This window comes from Terrapene carolina, unplaced genomic scaffold (assembly GCF_002925995.2).
Source record: "Terrapene carolina triunguis isolate 2854851 unplaced genomic scaffold, T_m_triunguis-2.0 Scaffold119, whole genome shotgun sequence".
NCBI classification, from domain to species: domain Eukaryota; kingdom Metazoa; phylum Chordata; order Testudines; family Emydidae; genus Terrapene; species Terrapene triunguis.
In genome coordinates, this window is record NW_020664470.1 from 2,155,487 (window position 1) to 2,178,302 (window position 22,816).

The 22,816-nt window shown below is 42.6% G+C and overlaps 2 pseudogenes; both read right to left on the bottom strand.

Annotated features, from left to right (window-relative positions):
* Positions 1-9,097: 9,097 nt before the first annotated feature.
* Positions 9,098-10,043, bottom strand: LOC112113406 (annotated as a pseudogene).
* A 9,012-nt stretch (positions 10,044-19,055) lies between these two features.
* On the bottom strand, positions 19,056-20,018 carry LOC112113411 (annotated as a pseudogene).
* Positions 20,019-22,816: the final 2,798 nt, after the last annotated feature.

The following is a 22,816-nucleotide window of genomic DNA, read 5'->3' on the forward strand; positions in this document are numbered from 1 at the left end:
GCTTCCCCACTCTGAACTTTAGGGTACAAATAAATTGATGGAGATATCCCATCTCCTAGAACTGGAAGGGACCTTGAAAGGTCATCGAGTCCAGCCCCCTGCCTTCTCTAGCAGGACCAAGTACTGATTTTGCCCTAGATCTCTAAGTGGCCCCCTCAAGGATTGAACTCACAACCCTGGGTTTAGCAGGCCAATGCTCAAACCACTGAGCTATCCCTCCCCCTGGAGGGAAATGTGGGGGCCTGCATGAAAACTTCTAAGCTTAACTACCAGCTTAGATCTGGTCTGCTGCCACCACTCCCAAATGTGCTAATTTTCTTCCCTGGGTAGCCTTGAGAGACTCTTCACCAATTCCCTGGTGAATACAGATCCAAACCCCTTGGATCTTAAAACAAGGAGAAATTAACCATCCCCCCTCCTACCTCCCACCAACTCCTGGTGGATCAAGATCCAACCCCCTTGGATCTAAAAACAAGGAAAAATCAATCAGGATCTTAAAAAGAAGGCTTTTAATTAAAGAAAAAGGTAAAAATCATCTCTGTAAAATCAGGATGGAAATTAACTTTACAGGGTAATCAAACTTAAAGAGCCCAGAGGAATCCCCTCTAGCCTTAGGTTCAAAGTTACAGCAAACAGAGATAAACACTCTAGCAAAAAGGTACATTAACAAGTTGAGAAAACAACGATAAAAACTAACACGCCTTGCCTGGCTGTTTACTTATAAGTTGGAAATATGAGAGACTTGTTCAGAAAGTTTTGGAGAGCCTGGATTGATGTCTGGTCCCTCCCAGTCCCAAGAGCAAACAACCCCCAAAACAAAGAGCACAAACAAAAGCCTTCCCCCCAGCAAGATTTGAAAGTATCTTGTCCCCTTATTGGTCCTTTGGGTCAGATGTCAGCCAGGTTACCTGAGCTTCTTAATCCTTTACAGGTAAAAGGATTTTGGAGTCTCTGGCCAGGAGGGATTTTATAGTACTGTACACAGGAGGGCTGTTACCCTTCCCTTTATAGTTATGACAGGGCCATTGGAATACGTGGCTCCTGATGCCAGCTCCTGAAACCTGTGCATCTGAAAATAAGACAAGGTGTCTGCTATGCCAATATCAAACCCAGACAATGTAATAAAGTAATTGATATTATCCTGGAGCTAAAGTTTGAGCACCAAATTTTGAGGAGAAAAACCTGCAAGTTCTGTACAGATGATTGTGTGAAGGGTCCTATTACCCTGCCCTCAATTCATCCCTGTGGAATCTTTTTCTAAAAAAAATAACCTTTAGCCTGCACCCTATGCAACATGCATCTGTTGCGGAACTGACATACCCCTGCTATCAGCATTGCCCTCATCTCTTGTAATCAGTTGAGATGCTCTGGGTGACCCAGTATACTTGGAAACCCCGAATGCTGTGAAGACAACTTCAGAAACAACAGTCTTGATCACTTGCATCACAATCCCTGCTGACTGAAGTGGGTGTTTACTTCCCTTGCAGTCTCCCAAACAATCAACCTAAGGATGGCTGCGTTTAGTAATGAAGCACACACCCCTGGGCCCATCGGCCTAGCATCAGACTCCATGCCCCAGTTGTGAGGCTAGTACCCTTGACTCCCACTGACTCCTACAACCTCACTCCATCTTCTCTGTGTAGCATTTGAATCCTCCCCCCCGCCATTGTCTGCAGTGCTAGCTCTGAGCCTGACAGAAAAGGGAGAAGTGAAACTTTCCTAATTCTTCCCTGATCACAGTAAGAAAAAACCTGAAACCCAGCCCCTTGCCCCATTCTCACAGCTTTATTGCTATGGGGGTGGGGGTACCATTTCCTCTCTCCCTTCTCCTCCCACCTATATCCAAGGATAGTATGTCCCTCTGAGGTAACTAAATAAGTAACTCCCCCTTCCTTTCTGCCACTACTAATTTGCTGCCGCCTCTCTCCCCCAGGTCTGAGGGAAGGGGGCAGTGGGGGGGGGGAGTGTTCCTTCCCCTATTGTCCTCCCAACTCACTGCTCACAGTCCTGCCTCCATGGGGAACCAAGCTAAGAGCTCTGGACTGCCTCACTAGTCCACTCCCCCTCCCTTTCTGGAGCTATTCTCCTTTACCTGCCTCTCCCTATATGACAAGGGGAATCATAGAATCATAGACTATTAGGGTTGGAAGAGACCTCAGGAGGTTATCTAGTTCAATTCCCTGCTCAAAGCAGGACCAACACCAACTAAATCATCCCAGTCAAGGCTTTGTCAAGCCGGGCCTTAAAAACTGCTAAGGATGGAGATTCCACCACCTACCTAGGTAACCCATTCCAGTGCTTCACAACCCTCCTAGTGAAATAGTGTTTCCCAATATCCAACCTAGACCTCACCAACTGCACCTTGAGACCATTGCTTCTTGTTCTGTCATGTGCCACCACTGAGAACAGCCTAGCTCCGTCCTCTTTGGAATCCCCCTTTGGATAGTTGAAGGCTGCTATCAAAGTCCCCCTCACTATTCTCCAGAGTAAATAACCCTAGTTCCCTCAGCCTCTCCTTGTAAGTCATGCGCCCCAGCCCCCTAATCATTTTCGTTGTCCTCCATTGTACTCCCACTGTCCTGTGTCTACCTGGAACCAGTTGAGACCTGCGGAAATCCTCTTTTCCCTGCTGCTGCTTCAGCCTGCTCTATGTAAAAGGGGGCTTCACACACTGGGCTGCCCCTTATAAGCCCTTCCACCCATCTGGTTCCTAGAAGATAAGACATGTTATCAGTGTGGCAGCAGTTTCATCTCTTCTCAACCCCTACCCCCAGCCATAAAGCACTGTTTCCTTTATCCAGCCAGCCAGACAAATTCCTCCTGCTTAAAGGTGTACTGTGGTGATCTCTTCAGACAACCAGAGAAATTAGAGAATAAAAAGTTGAGTTAGTCAAAATGGATGGAATTAGGGAAATTCAGGAACATTTTGTTGAATTTCTCCCAATGACCCTTCCTATTTTAACTGAAATTTTGTCTGTTCTAAACATGGTGGAGAATGGGAAGAGAAAGTTTTGTTCCAAAAAAGAAAAAGAAAATATTTTAAAAAAAATCTAAATATAAAGGGAAATTTCATCAAACTTTTGATAGAACCTTTTGACCTGATAAAAAGTTAATTGAGAAATCAAACTACAATATTTAGTCAAAGTACTGCCCTGATTTTATATCTTCAACATTTGAAAAGTCAAAGGAAAAAATAAAGCTCAAGGTGAGAAATATTTCATACAATGTTTGCCTTTTTTGTGAAAATTTAACAACCTATCCAAATTTCAATACTGGAAAAATTCCAATCAGCTCTACAGAAAAGTCCAGTTAGGTTTCTCCTTTTCCTGCTCTGTCTGTTTAGTGCAGCATTTTGGGTTTGGTTTGATTTTAGGTTGGGTTTGGAGTTTTTGGCTGTCTCTTGAATGCACTTTCCTAGTGCTCCATCTGGCCTAATTTTAAATAATATTGCTCAGAATTTATGAACAACTTCCTATGTCAGACGCTGATAGATCTAGCAATGCCTAAATTGATCAGGGTCACACAATAACTCTGGGAGATGGCTCTTTATTTCTATGGCATTATTCACAGGGGCAGAGGTCTATACTAGAAAATCAGATTGCAAGATCATGGTGCATATCATAGATACATCAGTTTTAAGGCCATAAAGGAACTTTTTGATTATCTTGTCTGATATCACTGCTCTACAGCCAAAATGCTTCTGAAATAAATGTAGTCAAACTTTACTAATTCTGGGTCACTGAGAACGAAAATGATGCTTAAAATTGTTGATTGGCTCTAGTTTTCAAGATATGCTATTGGGTCAGTATATATGACCCTTGACTTGGGAATGGCGGAGGATAAGTGAGTTATAAAGGGAAGGGATCTCAATTTAAACCAGAAATGACTAAAACACATCTTTGACTGGATCTATGAATAAATCTATGACTGGGTTTGGACAGTACTTGCTTTTTAGACAAAACAATGAATGATGCAATCTGAAGCTGGTATTGCGTCATACATGATATGAATTGCACCATGTTATTCCTAGAAGTCATGGATGATGCAATCATAACGAAGCTTACATCACTCTGCTGAACAAATTGCCCTATATCAGCTCTAGAAATCATAAGGTGTCGTGCTCTCTTATTTGTCAGTGTTTGATTTTGCAAAGGGACACATTTCTGTTTAGCCAAAGTGAGCAGAGATGCCTCGTACTTGTGTGAACAGTGCAGATAACTTCTGCTATGTTTGTGGTGAAGTGACTTTTGCATCACAAAAGCACAGTATAATCACTATGGTTAAGAAAGCCTATCACCTTTATTTTGGCTGCAAAATTGGAGATCAGGACAAGAGGTGGGCCCCACACATATGCTGCAACACTTGTGCAACAAATCTTCTCCAGTGGTTGAACAGGAAAAGGAAATCTATGCCTTTTGCAGTGCCAATGATTTGGAGAGAGCCAACAGATCATACCAGCAATTGTTACTTCTGCATGGTGCCTCCAGTTGGGAAAGGTGTGTCAAAGAAGAAAAAGTGGACTGTGCATTATCCAAACATTCCATCAGCTATATGCCCAGTACCCCAGGGAGAAGGACTGCCGGTTCCTGATGCACCAGAATCATTCTCACGTGAGTCAGATGAGGAAGAGGAAGAGGATGAAATGTCTGGTCCTGAACCATCAATGTCACAGGACCCACATTTTCTCCCATCCTCCTCCTCTGAACCACACCTCATAACACAAGGTGAACTGAGTGACCTTGTCAGGGATTTGGAACTACCCAAGAGTAAGGCAGAGCTGTTGGGCTCCAGACTACAGCAGTGGAATCTCCTGGCAGGTAATGTTAGGGTTTCCATGTTCCGTGACCGTCAAAAGGATCTTGTCCCATTCTTCTTCATGGAAGGTGATCTTGTAGCCTGCAACAACATCAATGGTGTGATGGCAGCCCTCAACATTGTTCACGATCCAGATGAGTGTAGACTGTTCATTGATTCATCGAAGACGAGTCTTAAAGCTGTTTTACTGCATAATGGCAATGTTTTGCCATCAATTCCAGTTGGTCATGCAGTCCATATGAAGGAAACCTATGACAACATGAAACAACTTTTGAGGTGCATAAACTATGACCAACATCAGTGGCAGCTTTGTGGTGATTTGAAGGTTGTTGCTTTCTTGCTTGGTCTGCAGACTGGATACACAAAGTACTGCTGTTTTCTCTGCGAATGGGATAGTCGTGCAAGAGATTCCCACTACATCAAGAAAGATTGGCCACTCCGACAGTCATTGGAGCCTGGGAGGAAAAGTGTTCAGCATCCACCACTTGTTGAATCAAGGAAGATTTTGTTATCACCCTTACACATCAAGCTGGGTCTGACGAAGAACTTTGTCAAGGCCATTGACAAAACACAAGCAGCTTTCAAGTACCTCCGTGGAAAATTTCCAAGGTTAAGTGAAGCTAAGATAAAAGAAGGTGTCTTTGTTGGTCCTCAGATTCGTGAACTTCTTTGAGATGATGTATTTGACCATGCACTGCGTGGCAAGGAAAAGACGGCATGGAAAGCCTTCCAGTTAGTGACAATAAATTTTCTCAGAAACAACAAGGCAGACAACTATAGGTTGTTGGTGGAAAACCTCCTCAAGGCATACAAAAGCCTTGGTTGCAACATGTCACTAAAGATACATTTTTTGCACTCTCATCTAGATTTTTTTCCACCGAACTGCGGAGCAGTGAGCGATGAGCACGGCGAGCGATTTCACCAGGACATTGCAACAATGGAGAAATGCTATCAGGGCAAATGGAGCCCATCAGTGCTTGCAGACTATTGCTGGACAGTGACAAGAGATGCTCCATTTAAAGAATACAAGAGACAAGCCAAGAAGCGCCGAGTAGACACTGAATAGGACTAAACTATGTACAGAATAGTTTTTTGCCTTTTGTTTCATAATAAATTTTATTTATATAACCCTTTTGCTGATTTTTAAAGTGTTACATAAACAGGACAGGTGAAATATTATCATGTAAAGCAACCATAAACCCATGAAAAGACCTAGGTTTACAATTTATGATTAAAACTCTACTATCTACACAATATACATAGACATAAAATGTAAAAACTTAAATACCTTAGAAACAGTAGCCAATCAGTTGTTTTAATTGTCATATTTAAATTCAGCACATCAAAATACATAATAAATAGCACATTTTATCTCTGAAGCAGAGGACTTCTCAAAAATAGTAGACCAGTGTATTCTGCTTAACATAGGCTGGTGATTCCTGAATCAGATAAGCACCTTACATCATGTCTATAAGATATGTAAAATAATAACTATGTTAAAAACTCTTATGTAACTGGCCCCAGGAAGACTCCATGGACTATCAGGGATGCTGGAAGATAACTGTAGACTATGGCTAGCAAGGATAACTTTTGGTGAGCAAACCACTCCTCTTCACTCCCAAGCACTTATGATTGCAGATCTCCATGGGGCTAGTTGCCAGTGCTGCAGGGTGGACTGGTCCTGTAAGACGAGGTGGGTTTACCCACACGTGTGGTCTTCATCTGACCCCAGGTGAAGGATTTGGTCATGGGCCTGTAGTTGGGTCAGTGGACCAGGCATCACATGAGGGAGACTTCTCTAACGGATCTAGGGGAATCAGTGCATAGGAGAGACATAGGAGAGAGGCCTACAGTCAGAGGTAGGCCCGGCAGGCTCCACTGCTCTGAAATCTGAGGGGCGGAGAGAGATCTAGGTTATAAATGCGCTGTGGAGAAAGAAATATTCATAGAAATGCTTTGGTAAATATTTTTTAACAATGAATACTTATAAGAGAATTATAATCCAGACATAGACAAACATGAACAGGAGAAGAGTCACAATAATTTGTATGAAGTATCTATCTATCTATCTATCTATCTATCTATCTATCTATCTATCTAAATTCATAATCAAACAGGCATCTATCATTATGACAGAATGAGTTTGTGTAAGGACAAATCCTATCTATCTGTCTCTCTAATCACACATTCTGCCTTTATCTATCACATATGTAGTGTCCACAGCCACGCACAGAGAGTGAATCATCATAAATCATTATCATCACCATCATCTGTCATATTCTGAGATCCTTCCCAGCTTGGAAGTGACTAGACTATCATTGCATGGTATATGGAATGCCAGGTCAGTGCATGTCATGGTACTTTTACACTTACACCAGTGTTAGAACAAAATGACCCCAAACAAGTAACTTACACCAGTGTTTATGTCACTGGAGAACTTAGCCCAGAATCTGGGAACAGAACCTCCTCAGTAGTAAACCAGTGATATCAATGGCATTGGTCTAGGTGAGCTGGGAATTTAACCCTTCCATCACTATTGCACTCATTTTCTCAAGGCTGCCTTTAGCCAAGTTTGGAAACTTGTTTTCAACCTATAGGCCTTGTGGGAAGCAAACCTTCAGCTCTCTTGGGAACCCCCATCAAAGAAAGGACATGCTGATATCCCAAATACATGACAAAACATCAACACCCTCATCTAATGAAACATCCCCGCAATACCACTCCCCCCAAAAAACTGGGGGAAAATTGACAAACATAAAGTAAAACAAGACATGAACAAGATAAGAAAGCTTGTTCAACCTGCCCCATACACAACCATACAATCATTGGTCTGTTGCAAGTGGACCCAATCATGTATTTCCAAGTCAACTACATCTGGGTAGAATCTAATCATTATTTCTAGCTCTGGGACACTAGGACACAATCCCCAGCTCAGAACTCTTGTCAGATGCCCTTCCTTTGGCCATGGGAGGCCACCATGCAACACCCCTAGCCCCAAAACCATTGTCTGAGTTATCTTGAGTTCCACAATTGCTACACACACTGCCTCAGAGCTCCAGCTATGCTGTGATCATTCTGGGCTTTATGATTAACCCCTCAATGGACAATGTGGCAGGAAGGCTTGGAGCAGAGGCTTAGCGAAGGGATTTCTTAACCACAGAAACTTTATGCATGAAGCCGTTGAGAGTTACAAATCTTTGAAAGGAAGACAGTCCTGAGAGTCCCTCTCCTTGGTCGGATCTCACCCCTTCTCTGAGTCCAAGGTTCATCAGCATTTCCAGCTGGGCAGAGTCCCTGTTACCTTCCCTGTCCCTTTCCTGATTGTCCTTCTTATATGTGGCCATGGTCGGCCCTTCCGTGTACAGAGCAGAACCCCACTGTTCAATCATCCCTTATCTCTGTGTCATGTGTTCAGACTTCATCCATCATGCATATGGGGCAGACCCATGAACAGAAAAATCATTTTTCTGTAGAAGTGGGTAAATAACTGAGAGACAAAGATCAATACCCCCAGAACCTAGCCTTGATGGCTTGCAGTGATGGTCCTTCAACAAGGGATCAAACACCTTTCCCGGGCAGGGCAGCTGCCTGGAACTCAGGACAATACACTGTGATTGAGCATGTCCAGACTTGTGCAGTCCCTGTGCCAGTATTTCCACCCATAGTACAACAAAGAGTTGATGATTTGATAATGTTATAAATCTGTCTTGCAAGCAAACAATACAGCAAAAGCCAACACACCCACAAGAGTATATACCCCAAAAAAGAAGAAAGCCAGAGACCTCATGATGTCCACTGGCAACTTTGACAGTATATGGAAGATGTTCAGACACCATAGTGATGAATGGCATAGATAGATCGATCGAACGAACGATAGATAGATAGATAGATATTGATTTTTATGCTAGCTTTAATTATTTACAGGATGTCCTTTGACTTGAGTGCTATTTGATAATGTAAATAGCTCCATATATATAAATAAATTGCATGCTAAGTTATCACAGAGAAATTGCATCAATTGATTATATTTATGGGTAGGATCTGGCCATGGAGGTCACAGATTCTGAGATTTTACATGACATCCGATACTTCAGCCCTGGGTGGTGGGGCTTTGGCTTCAGCCTGGCCAGCAGGGATCCAACTCTAGCTCCATGCTGCAGGGATCGGGCTTCCATGATTTATTTTTTATTGCTCACGTCCTCTTTAGGGCATTTACTAAAAATACCTGTGCCAAAATCTTAGCCTTATTATATCTATAAAGAAATGTAGAATGAAATCACAATCAAGTGAAAAAGGCAGACATTTTAATCTTGTTGAATAGTCTTGTTCCAATCATTTTCCACAGTGTAGCTTTGATCTCCTTATTCCTCATGCTGTAGATGATCGGATTCATCACTGGAGGTACCACGGAATAGAGAACAGCAACCATGAGATCCAGCACTGATGGAGAGCTGGCGGTGGGTTTCATGTAGGCAAAGATAGCAGTGCAAAGGAACAAGGAGACAACAATGAGATGAGGGATGCAGGTGGAGAAGGCTTTATGCCGGCCCTGTTCAGAGGGGATTTTCAGCATTGTGGTGAAGATCTAAACATACGACACAGTTATGAAAACAAAGCAGCTGAAGACAAAACATGTAGTAAAGATGAGAGCCTCAACTTCACTGAGGTAGGAGTCAGAGCAGATGAGCTTGAGGAGCTGGGGGATTTCACAGAAGAACTGATCCACTGTGTTGTCTCCACAGAAGGAGATTGCAAACATGTTCCCTTTGTGCAGGGCAGAATTGAGAATTCCACTGATCCAGGCACCTGCTGCCATTTCAACACAAGCTCTTCTGTTCATAACAGTCTCATAGTGCAGGGGTTGGCAGATAGCAACATATTGGTCGTATGCCATGACAGTAAGGAATGAAAGGTTTGCAGAAGTAAAAAAGAAGAAGACACATCCAGAATAAGAAATCGACCTGGAGTTCATGAGGGAATTGGCCATGGATTTGGGGACAATGACAGAGATGGAGCCAAGGTCTAGGATGGACAGATTCACCAGCAAGAAGTACATGGGGGTATGAAGATGGTGGTTGAAGGCTACTATTGTGATGACGAGGAGATTCCCCATCAAGAATTTATGCCAGATAAATCACTAGAAACAGCATAAAGTATAAAACCTGCAGCTCCTGAACATCAGAGAATCCTAGGAGAAGGAACTCAGTCGTGGTAGTTCTGTTGGACATTTTCCTTCCCACTACCTGGTGTGCTGCCTGTGGCGGGAAGGACAACAGAAATGGTCGGATAAACGTGCTTCTCACTCCTCGTCAGGTGCATCATCACACTAGTGTAAATGGCAAAGTTCGCTTAAAGGCAAAGTATTGGTGTCCATTTCCAGCATCTGAGAATCTGGTTTCACATGAGCACTGATGAAAGGCAAAATAAAAATGGAACAAATTACAACCCCAATCCAACAATCTGAGGGATGACAGTCCTCCTATTGCAAACTAAATTAGCTGTTACCACTCGAGAGAGATCTTGGAGTCATTGTGGATAGTTTTTTTGAAAACATCCACCCAATGTGCAGTGGCAGTCAAAAAAGCAAACAGAATGTTTGGAATCATTAGGAAAGGCATAGATGATAAGACAGAAAATATCATATTGCCTCTATATAAATCAATGGTACACTAACATGTGTGCAGATGTGGTCACCCCATCTAAAAAAAAGAAGATATATTGGAATTGGAAAAGGTTCAGAAATGGGCAAAAATGATTAGGGGTATGGAAAAGCTTTCGTATGAGGAAAGATTAATAAGACTGAGACTTTTCAGCTTGGAAAAGAGAAGATTAAGGGGGGATATGACTGAGGTCTATAAAATCATGACTGGTATGGAGAAAGTAAATAAGGAAGTTTTATTTACTTCTTCTCATAATACAAGAAATAGGGGTCACCAAATGAAATTAATAGGCAAAAGGTTTAAAACAAACAAAAGGAAGTATTTCTTCACACAACACACAGTCAATCTGTGGAACTCCTTGCCAGAGGATGTTGTGAAGGTCAAGACTATAACAGGGTTCAAAAATGAACTAGATAAATTCATGGAGGATAGGTCCATCAATGGCTATTAGCCAGGATGGACAGAGATGGTGTCCCTAGCCTCTGTTTGCCGGAAGCTGGGAATGAGCGACAGGGAATTGATCACTTGATGATTACCTGTTTTGTTCATTCCCTCTGGGGCACCTGGCATTGGCCACTGTTAGAAGACAAAGTGGCACCTTAGAGACAAAGTCGCACCTTAGGCCTGTCCTGTAGTAGGTGACTTCTGGGTACTCTTCTGGCTTTGTCAATCTGTTTTTTCACTTCACCAGGTGGGTATTGTAGTTTTAAGAATGCTTGATAGAGATCTTGTAGGTGCTTGTCTCTGTCTGAGGAGAGAGTCCACATAGCCAGACAATCCTGCTGTTAGGGTGCCAATGCCTGAGATGATGGGGTGTCCAAGATTTCCATGTTTATGAATCTTGGGTAGCAAATAGAATACCCCTGGTCGGGGTTCTAGGCATGTGTCTGTACAGATCTGTTCCTGTGCTTTTTCAGGGAGTTTCTTGAGCAGATTGTATAGTTTCTTCTGGTAATCCTCAGTGGGATCAGAGGATAATGGTATGTAGAATATGGTGTTAGAGAGCTGCCTAGCAGCCTTATTCATGATAATAAGTTGGAATACAAACAAGAGGCTTATTCCCACTACAGGACAGGCCCAACAAAGAAAATAACAGAACACCACTAGCCATCACCTTCAGCCCTCAACTAAAACCTCTCCAGCGCATCATCAAAGATCTACAACCTATCCTGAAAGATGATCCCTCTCTCTCACAGATCTTGTGAGACAGACCTGTCCTCGCTTACAGACAACCCCCCAACCTGAAGCAAATATCACCAGCAACCACAAACCACAGAACAAAAACACTAACCCAGGAACCTATCCTTGCAACAAAGCCCAATGCCAACTCTGTCAACATATCTATTCAAGTGACATCATCATAGGACCTAATCACATCAGCCACGCCATCAGGGGCTCGTTCACCTGCACATCTACCAATATGATATATGCCATCATATGCCAGCAATGCCCCTCTGCCATGTACATTGGCCAAAACGGACAGTCTCTAAGCAAAAGAATAAATGGATACAAATCTGACATCAGGAACCATAACATTCAAAAACCAGTAGGAGAACACTTCATCCTCTCTGGTCTCTCAGTAACAGACTTAAAGGTAGCAATTTTGCAACAGAGAAACTTCAAGAACAGACTCCAATGAGAAACTTCTGAACTTGAATTAATATGCAAACTAGATACCATCACTTTAGGCTTGAATAGAGACTGGGAATGGCTGAGCCATTACACACATTGAATCTATTTCCCCATGTTAAGTATCTTCACACCTTCTTGTCAAACTGTCTGAAATGGGCCATCTTGATTATCACTACAAAAGTTTTTCTCTTAATTAATTAGCCTCTTAGAGTTGGTAGGGCAACTCCCACCTTTTCATGTTCTCTGTATGTGTATATATATTTCTTTACTATGTGTTCCATTCTATGCATCCGATGAAGTGGGCTGTAGCCCATGAAAGCTTATGCTCAAATAAATTTAAGGTGCTACAAGTACTCCTGTTCTTTTTGCGGATACAGATTAACAGGGCTGCTACTCTGAAACCTGTTTGAAGACAGTATACTGGCTAGATGGACCTTTGCTCTGACCTAGTATGGCAGTTCTCATGTTCTTAACAATGGAGAGTTCATATTGGAGAGGAGACTGAAGGAATTCAGCTTCCTAAGCCTGGAAAAGTGCAGGCTGCCAGGTCATATGGTCAACCTCTGTGAATACAACAGGGGGTAAACACCAGGGAGGGAGAAGAGCTATTGATGGTAAAGAGCCATGTTGGCACAAGAAGGGTTTGTCCCCATCAGAGGAGGGAGGATCTGAAACAGCCTCCCAGTAGGAGCAGTTGGGAGCAAACAACCTAGCTAGTGCTAACATGGGGCTGGATCAGTTTAGGATGGGGATTATATGACGGGGTTACCAGTGAAAGCAGGAGATTGGACCCAATGACCCTTTAGGGCTCTTCCAGTTGTATGTTCTTGTCATAAACAGCAGGCTCACAACTTGGGCAGTAAACTAAACTTCTAAAAGTACCAGCAGAGCCTGATTCTCTCTTCCCAGGGAAACAGGACACAGACGCACCGAACATCGAAAGTGACAGCTCATCTGTGATGATTGCACCCAACCCCACATAGACGGCCTGCTTCTGGGCTGTGCATTGTTTTATGGAACCCACAGCTGCACTTCAATATCTAGGCAATGATGGGCTAGTAGCATCCCTCCCTTACTGCTATGTTGTTTCATTTCCCTCTGTGACTTTATGTCTGTGCTGTGTAGGTCAGTGGGCCATCAGGAGACTTGGGCACTATTCTTGGCTCTGCCACAGCCCTGCTTTGTGACCTTGGGTCAGTCCATTCCCCTCCCTTTTCCTCAGTTTCCCCTCCCTTTCTTTCTCTGCATTGTCTACTTTACAGTGATCTCTGGACAGATGGGCTGTGTCTGATTATGTGTCTGTTCTGCACACCTATTTACAGCATTTATGCTCAGCTGGCAGCAGGGTTGTATGCTGAATATGGTGATAGACGAGCAGGTCTGGATTCTGGTCCTATTGATCATCTCCAAAGCTATGAGCAGTGTTAGTGTGTATGAGACATCATCCCGTATTAAACCTCATGGAAGATTCCAAGATCAGGGCCGCCCCTTCCCCTTGGCCTCCCCAAGCACCTGCTTGCTTAGCTGGTGCCTGGAGCCGGCCCTGGCTGGAGGAATGAACAAGGTGCCTTCTTGCCCCCCACCTGGGAGGTGAACTCACGTGAAAGCACCTCTGAACTCTGAGTCTCCACTGACCAAGGACAACACCAGTGAGTGGGATGCGGTGGAGGGAAAAGTGAGGGGCACATTACATAAACATTTGTTTGTTGGACTACATTTCAGTGACTGCTCCAGAATGCTAGATTTGTGACTGGGAATGGAAACTTCTATAAATATGTTTCCTAGTAGGCCAAGATTTTTAAAAGGCATTATTTGCCAAGGTTGTTGTCTCACATCGTTGCTATCTTGAGAAGTCATTATGTTGGGGAGTTTCTGTACTAAACATTTTTATTATTATAATTAATGTTTACATAAGAATGGTCATACTGGGTCAGATCAATGGTCCATATAGCCCAGTATCCTGTCTTCCAACAGTGGTCAAGGCCAGGTGCTTCAGAGGGAATGAACAGAACAGGTAATCATCAAGTGATCCATCTCCTGTTGCCCATTCACAGCTTCTGGCAAACAGACTAGGGACACTCAGAGCATGGTGTTGCATCCCTCCCCATCCTGGCTAATAGCCACTGATGGACCTATTCTCCAGGAATTTATCTAGTTCTTTTTTTAATCCTGTTATAGTTTTGGTCTTCACAGCGTCCCCTGGCAAAGAGTTCCACGGGTTGACTTTATGTTGTGTGAAGAAGTACTTCCTTTTTTAAAAAAAAAACCCCTGCTGTCTATTAATTTCATTGGGTGACTGCTAGTTCTTGTGTTATGTGAAGGATTAAATAACATTTCCTTATTCACTTTCTTCACACCAGTCAAGATTTTATAGACCTCTATCATATCCCCCTTAGCCAATGTTAAGTGCATTGTCACTTGTTCATCCTGAAGTTGAACACTGGTTCTGAACAAGACCAGCAAATGCTCACTATCTTTCTGCAAGAAACTCAACTGACTGGCTAGAAGCATGCGGTGCAACAGTGAAACACTCAACAGTTGAAAAAGTGAAGAACTCTCTCACCACATTCAAAAAATTTGCATACATGGCTGATGAGTGCACCGATGCAAATGGTCATCAAGTATTAAGTCATTGTGTACATTATCTTGATGTCAGGGGTAGGCCAGTAGATACATTTCTAGATGTTCAAGTTATAGAAGACACATCGGCTGCATCTGTGACAACCCACATCTTAGAAGAGTTAAATGCTTGTCAATTGGACCCCAAACAGATGGCTGCTTGTGCATTTGATGGAGCTGCAAACTTCTCTGGAAGACATGGTGGAGTACAAGCTTTGTTCAGAGAAAAGTGTAACCCTAATCTCTCCTATACACACTGCAGAGGCCATCTACTCCAACTAGCACTAGTACGAGCTGCAGAACCTTCAAAAGACATTTAAAAAGCTATACATTTAATGTCTTCATTATATTCTTTTTTCAGCAAGAGTCCAAAAAGACTGAATATCTTGGAAAATATAGAAGATACACTGGGACTGAAGTTCAAATTAGTCCAACCTGGGAAAACCCGCTGGCTTTCTCATGAGCGATCCTTGGCTGTTGTCTTAAAACTACTCCAGCTGTTATTACTGGCTTTGGAAAGGATCTACCAAGATGGGATGGATCTAAGTAGTGAGGCTGGTGGATTACTTTTGCTACTACGTTCAGAGAAGACTATTGCCATTCTCTCTCTCATAAGTCTACTGTTGAAACCACTTGGGTCATTAAACAATGCCATCCAGGCATCTGCTACAACAGTAGTAGATCTTTGTCCAGCAATAGAAGCTACATTTGGATCAATCAGAGAGCTATCCACTGAAAAAGTACTGGAAGAAGCAAAGACTTCAGTCCAGAAGTTGACTAATGAAGGCATTTATAGTGAATCCTTAAGTGAAGAAGACAAGAAGTGTTTAAGACAACTGAAAAAGTACACAGACTTGATTCTTAAAAATCTACAACTGCGACTTCTAGATTCTACTCAACCTCTATGTAGCTTTTACAGATGCCTGTCCTATGAAACACCAACAGTTGAGTGGAGTGAGGCACTACCAGCAATGGGGCTGCCATGTGATCAGGACAGAATAGAGAATTTGAACACAGAGTAGAATATCATACGACGAATGAATGAAGATTTGACTTCAACTTCTTTTTTATCATCACTAGTGGCTCGATCCGATCTTTGTGTTCTGTTTCCTGGGATGAAATAATTGGGAATTCATCTCTTGCTACTCCCAATCACAACAGCTTCAGTTGAGTGTTCTTTTTCATCATCGTAAAGCATTTTGTGTTCTGAAAGAAGTCGCCTTCTGCCTGATCATGTGAATGAACTAATGAGCATATCAATTGAAGGAATAGAAGTACTGGACACATGAGAAGCCACCAAAGATGAATGCATTGCATTCAAGAAGATCCTTAACAGAGTTGTGCAAAATTATAACAAGAAACCAAGAAGGATGTAGACATACTGCTTCATAGAAGGCTTGAGTAGCCAACTTTAATTTGTGAGATGATTTTAAAACATGAGTTAAATCGAATAAAATGTTCATGAAACATTTTTCAGTTTTTACTATGGTGCCATACAGCCCACCTTCACCCTCACAGTCTCACCCCTCATCGGCCCTGACCCCCCTCCCTGTAAATTCGACCCCCGCCCAATTTCAATTCCTGGGGAAACCATTGCCTTAGAATATGTGCTAAGTACTTATGCTAACCTTTCTGTTCCACCTTATATTTGGCTGTGACATGGTGAATACCTTTACCACACCTTTGTAGCTCAAAAACCTGTCTCTCTTCCCAACAGAAGTTGGTCCAATAAAAGATATTACTTCCCCCACTTTGTCTCACTAATAACCGACACAACTACAACACTACATGCAACAATGAGAAGAAATGGATATTTGAGCACCCTGTGAAACAGAGGAAATCCCAGTGGATTTTATTCCTGGCACTGAGAGAGAAATGTGACCAAGGGGAAAGAGGAGGGGGGAAATAGAGAAGTCTATTGGATTCTAGGCTAGTTCCAGTAGGGCAGCAAGGTACACTTCATGGACCATGGACTGTCCTTTTGTTCTGGGTTTATACAGCACCTTATGCAATGGGGGGCTGGTCGTGGATTAGGGTTAATAGGCACTAAAGCACCTCTGCAACAACAACAACAACAACAATAATAATAATAATAATAATAATTAATAATAATAATTGGTGGTTATTGTAGGGAAAATATTGAGATCTATTAGATTCCTTCAAAAATCCAAACCTCTGTGCTTTGAGAGCCTATTTGGGGCTCCATTGAACAACAATATGAAATGGGCTTGTAAAAATGGTGCTGTTGGAGCCCTTTCAACATTCCATCAATTTAAAATTTTAACTTTATTTCTCTAGGTGCCCTATGAGCTCTGCCTGGGACCTCAGAGTGAAGCTGGGTCTCATCTTCTCTGTTAATCAGCCCCAACAACAAAGGTTCTTCAGGGAAAAGCAAGCTTTAAGTGACCCCTGAGAAACCCCTTCACCTTTACATCCTGTCTTCTGATGTGCCTGGTCAGCTTTGTCCCCTTCATTCTCTACCCTCAGTGACCCCTGTGTAGTCATGTCCCCTTCACACCCTGACCTTAGTGACCCACATCAAGGATGGTCCCTTCATAACCAGTCCTCAGAACCCCTCTGCAGCGTGGACCCCTTCACTCTTTGCCCCACTCACCTCACTTGAATACTATTTCTTTAATTTTTCATATTACTGTTGACTTCATTCAATACAGATAGGTGTCATTGATTTGAAATCCATTGACACTCTTTTTTCAGATATTACTTCCAGAAATAGTGTGAAACAATTCTGTCAGAGCAGAGTTGGTTCAGGAGGTCTTACAGGAGTACAATTAGTTATAATTCATTTTTTGGATCTGGAAATCCAATCCTGATACATGTGGAGTGTAGATCTGGTCAGGAAGAAGTTCCCACTTTTACCTAAATATTTTTCAGTGTAGAATAGCGTCTTTAGTACTTAAACTTCAAAAATATAGAACTTGTGGGGAAACAAAAGAATCACAATATTCTTTGATAATTTTGATATTTTTTTTATTTTTCAATTTTTGAAAAGAACTGTGTTCATTATTGTTTACTTTTATCTAAATTTAAATCTTTCTTTCATTCTTGCTTTCTGTCTTTCAGAGAAAAAAAGTAAACGTGGAAAAATTTTAAAAATAATATCTTTAGAAAAGTTACTTGCTCTTTTTTCTGGATAATAGACATCTGGAAATATATGAATGCTTTTTAATGTTATTTATATCCCTCTGTTTTTAACTGCACTTTTATGTCAGAATTAGCAGCAATGGTCACCAAAGTCGAATTTAATGTGTGAAGTTAGAGATTGAAATAGAAATATCATGTAAGACAATTAAAACCAATTCCTTATGAAAATAAGGTCTATATATTATTAACTCTGATGTGAAGTCATATGATAAATACAGATAAGTGGTAGATTGGGGGAAATAAGAAGCCATAAAGCCCAAGCATGTTCTTACGCACCTACTGGACTATTCTATAGTAATTTCATCACCTAAGATACATATTCAACAGATTTTTTTTTTGGAGAAGATATTGATATTCTTCATTAGTTGAAATCATTCATAGAATACTTTTGACCAGCAATTCTCATTGTCAAACCCCCATCTAGTGGAAGCCACTAAGTGAGATGCAACCATTTCCTCCATCTTAGGTTCTGGCCCAATTACCTGCATGGAGCTGCATCTTATTTACACCATCAACTTTTCATAGAATCATAGAATATTAGGGTTAGAAGAGACCTCAGGAGGTCATCTAGTCCAACCCCCTGCTCAAATCAGGACCAATGCCAATTAAATCATACAAGCCAGTGCTTTGTCAAGTGGGGCCTTAAAAACCTCTAAGGATGGAGATTCCACCACCTCCCTACGTAACCAATTCCAGTGCTTCACCACCCTCCTAGTGAAATAGTGTTTCCTAATATCCAACCTAGACCTCCCACACTACAACTTGAGACCATTGCTACTTGTTCTGTCATCTGCTTCCACTGAGAACAGTCTAGCTCCATCCCTTTTGGAACCCCCTTTCAGGTAGTCGAAAGCAGCTATCAAATTCCCCCTCACTCTTCTCTTCTGGAAACTAAATAAGCCCAGTTCCCTCAGCCTCTCCTCATAAGTCATGTGCCCCAGCCCCCTAATCATTTTCATTGCCCTCTGCTGGACTCTCTCCAATTTGTCCACATCCTTTCTGTTTGGTTATATGGTCTGGCCTTCACTCTATAGTTCAATGATTTTCAGGAGTGTGCAATATTTGATCTCTTCTGACTGCACACACATTTCACATGCCACATACATCTGTTCCCTGATACATTGAGATTAGGTTTCTAACACAAATAAATGGACATTGGAAGATAAATTATGTCTCTATCTCCCTCTGTGAGAATAGCATTCTGATCATCAGTCTCCTGATGGGCTTTTTCATCTCGTCATTTCTCAGTTTGTAGATCATTGGGTTCAGCATTGGGGTGATTACATTGTACATTATTGACATCACCTTGTCCAGGGTGAACTTCTTGAAGGGCCGAGCATAGATGAAGATGGTGTGTATGAAATGTAAACATACCACAGCAATATGGATTCCACAGGTGGACAGAGCTATGTGCTTCCCTTCTGTGATGTGTGTCCTGATCTTGACTAAGACGATGACGTAGGAAATGAGCAGAACAATGAATATTATTATTACAAGGAGCATTTCACTATTGAAGATCATCTGCAGTTCTGCTAAGTGAGTGTCAGCATAGACCAATTTGATGACTTGTGGGATATCACAGTAGAAATTGTCCATGATGTTTGGACCACAAAACGGTAGCTGGAGGAGCAGTCCAAGCTGAACCGCAGAGTGAGCCAATCCACCCAGCCATGCCAGTGCCACTATCTCCATGAATACGCCCCCGGTTCATGATAGTCAAGTACCGCAGTGGTTTATAGATGGCCATGTACCGATCGATTGCCATCCCCACAAGAAAAAATGACATTGCGCCTCGATGAAGTTGTAGAAGAACATCTGGAGAATGTACTCACTGAATGAGATGGTTTTACACTTGGAAAGGAGACCCACCAGCAATTCTGGAGCATTGATCGATGATTCACTGACATCAAGGAAAGTCAAGTTGGCCAGCAAGAAGTACATAGGGGTACGGAGCTGGTGGTTGTTGATCACAGTGGTGATGATGATGATGATGATGATGACGTTTCCCAGCCAGGTGTTGACGTAACCTATGAGGAAAACCACAAAGAGGAATCTCTGAAGCTCAGGATTCTGGGTGAGGCCCAAGAGGACAAATTCTGTCACTGGGGTGGTGAGGTTCTGTTCTTCCATTTTGTGTTCTTAAAATATACATGGGGAAAAAAACAGGCGGGGCAGCCATTTACAGCAAGACGCTGTAGCTGCCAGCCCAAGACAGCCGGAACCAACAGAGCAGGAGCAGGGCTGGGGTCTGCAGCTTTCACCCCACTCTCATTGGGATGGGGACACGCTGTTTTTACCCACCCTTCCCCGTCCAGGAGGGGGACACGCTCTTTTCATACACACACCCCTGTCAGGAGGGGAACAAATTTGCAAACTCATGGGCACTGAGTAAGGAGCTCAGCTGCTGCTGAAGCCTGGCCTGGAGTGTCAGCTGCTGGATCTGGAGCCTGAATTGTGCTTTTCAGAATTATAAACATTTCAGAGTTATGGACAACCTCCATTCCCGAGGTGTCCGTAACTCTGAGGTTCTACTGTACTGATATTAAATCATTATTAACTCCACCTTCACAAAGACATTGGATTTGAAAATTTCTTTAATTTTCTAAATTCAGCACTGTGTCCTCAGCTCAGCTGCAGGGAAACCTTGCTTCAGCTGACCCTAGGAACTCAACCTGTGGGGATCTGCAATCATGGAATGCTAGTGAGAGAAGAGGAGTGGTCTGGGCACCAAAAGAGGCCCTTGCTAGTCACAGTCTGCATTCATCTACATGCAGCCTGAATGGTGCAGTCTTCCAAAGGTCCATAGAGTCCTCTTGTGGCCTAGCATTTCTGGGATGGGAAGGACATGGTCTTCAGGGGTACCTATAGCCAGAGATTCTCAGAGTCCGGGGATTCTCAACAAGGGGCTGCAGCAAGTGCCCAGAGGTCATGATGACTAAACTTACCTCCCAACATTGCTGAACGGGTGGGAGGTCCCAGCTAGATCCTTGCTAGAAGGGAGAGAAACTGGAATGGAAAAGGTTGAGAACCACTGACATTAGGGATTTGCATTTTTGGACAGGTTATCTGAGGTACAGAGCATGTGTAACACCCATGAGCACAGTGAGGTAATTTGTCCCTCTTTAGTGACTTATCCACTGAAAAGGCTGACTCTGACCAACTGATCAGGCAGCAGTAAGTTTTCAGCACCTCTGGAAACAATTTGTTTGTATTTCAGGGCCTACGGATTCTGAGACTCACAATTAAGCACCAGTACTGGAAAACTGGCCACATAAAGATTTCCATCTGTGCTCACAATTTGAGATGTTCACCTCTCATTACAATTTTTAAAAATCCCCTTTTCCCCCCAGTGTGATATTTCAGATGAAATATTTGATCATTTTTCTTCAATTTTTTTTTTTTAGTTAAATTTATAAAGCCAAGAAAAATTCAATTTTCATCTCATTGCAACTCAGTCTACATTTTCGGTTTGATTCCAATCATATTGCAATTTCAGTTTTGATTTGGTTTTTGAAAGAAGAAATAATTTTGGTTTTCAACCTTGGTTTATTCTGAGTTGTCGGTTTCCCCTTTTCCACTTTACTGTCCCATTTGTAATTTACCTTCTGGAAAGAGAGAGATGGGGAGGGAAAAAGTTTCTGAAACTGAAAAAGTGACTTTCTCTCTTGAAAAAAATAAGAATGACACTTCTGGTTCAACCTTAATGGAAAAAATATTTTAATTGAAATTGTCTGCTGAAGAAAATGAAAAAAACGTGAGAAAAAGTCAAAGAAAACCAAAGCAAAAACAAAAAACAAACTGATTTCCCATCCTCAATTTATTGGCATTTATTGCAACAGAACCTCAACCAGCTCTAAAAATCTCAGTCATAAAGGACAGTGAGGTGTTACTGTGAGCAATGGGGGAAGGTAGCTTTGTGGGTAACCCACTGGCCTTGGGCTCTTGAGAGCTGTGTTCCATTTTCACCCTGCCATAGACAGTCTTGTACCCATGGATAACTCACATCCCCTCCTGGTCTGGGGTTTTCCAAGGAGAATAAGGGAGTTAGAGGCATAGTTCCCATTTATCGTCACTGAGAGGTGGATGTCTAACTTCGCCGGGGTCTTTAGAAAACCACAGCCTCTGTGCCTCAGTTTCCCTTTCTGCAGTTCCCCTTTTTCACAGGAGTGCTGTGAGGTTAAATGCTCTAATGATTGCAAGGCACCCAGGATATAATGGTAAGGAGTTGGATAACTTGTGGGGGGGCACTTCGTGTACACCTCAGAGACCCCAGCCTGAAACATTTAGATTTTTAGCTCCATGGCATGAACTTGATTCAGTTGACCCAGGATCTGAGACTTGTGACTGCAGGTTTTTTGGCAGTGTAGAGGTACCCACAGAGCCCCTGAAGTGGGAGAAAATCGGTCTGAGAGAGCTAGGCACAGAATGCTGCAGACAACCATGGCAGCAAAGGGCCTGTGGTCCGTTCTTCCTCCTACCTCACTTAGGTCCTCTGCAAACCCCAGGTAATATATGCAAAGCCCTCTAGAGAAGAGTCCGTGCCATAAGTGAAAAGTGTTATCTCCCCAACCAGATCTCTCTTTCTTTATTGGCTGGGGCTCTGAGCACCCTGACTTTGGTAATAACAATATCACATTGCACAATTTATGAGTCAAAAGTCAATACTTCACATGACCTGTGGTGTCTGTGATCTCAGAGCCAGCTGCCTCCAAATGATTGAGGACAGCCTGGGGAAGTCATACCTCACAGCTCATCATTGTGATCCTGAATAGCAGGGGAAGGGGACCTGGTTCAAAAGAGGAGATAGCCCCAGAAATCTTCCCCTTATAAACCTACTGACCACCACGAAGGTGTGGAGCAAAGCGTCTCCGAAATCCCCTTGAGCTTTAGTTGACACGATCAAGGAAGTTGCTGCTTTGGAAATTTGG